The following is a 1,005-nucleotide window of genomic DNA, read 5'->3' as shown; positions in this document are numbered from 1 at the left end:
CTTGAAATGTTTCAGCAAACTGATGCAGTTAGAAGCACTCACTAGTCTATGATAAGAAATTTGAAAGACAGCTACTTACTAACTGATTGGAAGAGATCTGTATTTGTAGAAAAGTGTCCCAACAGAATGTGGAACTATTAAAAAAAAAAAAGTGAACAAACAGAATGTGAAAAGCATCAAACAATATCATTAACATTACATGCAAGTAAACTGTTGCTGAAAATAATTTTAAAATGTTTGCAGGATGCAGCAGCAAGATAGCAGTCTAGGCAAAAAGGCTGTATGGAACGCCTACAACAAAGGTAGATAACCAACTGAAACAGAGGCAGATGACAGTTCTGGAACTCTGAGTTTCAGATGAATGGATAAAGAAATGGATTGGAGGCTTACTAGGAAAAAGTTGAGCAGCACAGCAAAAAGAGAGTCTGGTGACCTGCACCAGTGGCCAGACTGGGACAGCTATACTGAGCTTTTGTGAGCAGCTTCAGAGACAAGAAAGCATATTGGGATTGGAGAAACACCTGTGGCTTGCACAGACATAAATGCAATTTTTCTTCTTCCCTTCATTCCCCTGGTGACCAGAAGCAAAGACAGTCCCCACCCGCAGACACCCAAGGGGAAGCTCCCACTCTCCCTGTGGTCAGAGCTGCAAGAAGGTGAGCACTGTGGTTGTGGGCCCCGTTAAAAGAGCGGGGAGTCAAAACAGGTTGGTACTGGTACAATGAAAGATACATAGATCAATGGAACAGAATCAAGAATCCAGAAATTAGCCCATCTACATACAGCCAACTGATTTTTGACAAAATACCTAAATACATCGAATGGGGAGGGAATAGTCTCTTCAACAGATGGTGCTGGCAGAACTGGAAAGAGATATGCTAAAGATTGAAACAAGACCGTTCGTTGCCTCACACCTTATACAAAAACCGACTCAACATGGATTAAAGACCTAAATGTGAATCCCAGAATTATGAAGCCCATCAATGAAAAAATAGGGACATGTGA

This window comes from Chrysochloris asiatica, unplaced genomic scaffold (assembly GCF_000296735.1).
Source record: "Chrysochloris asiatica unplaced genomic scaffold, ChrAsi1.0 scaffold00055, whole genome shotgun sequence".
Lineage (NCBI taxonomy): Eukaryota > Metazoa > Chordata > Mammalia > Afrosoricida > Chrysochloridae > Chrysochloris > Chrysochloris asiatica.
This window is presented reverse-complemented; position numbering follows the sequence as displayed.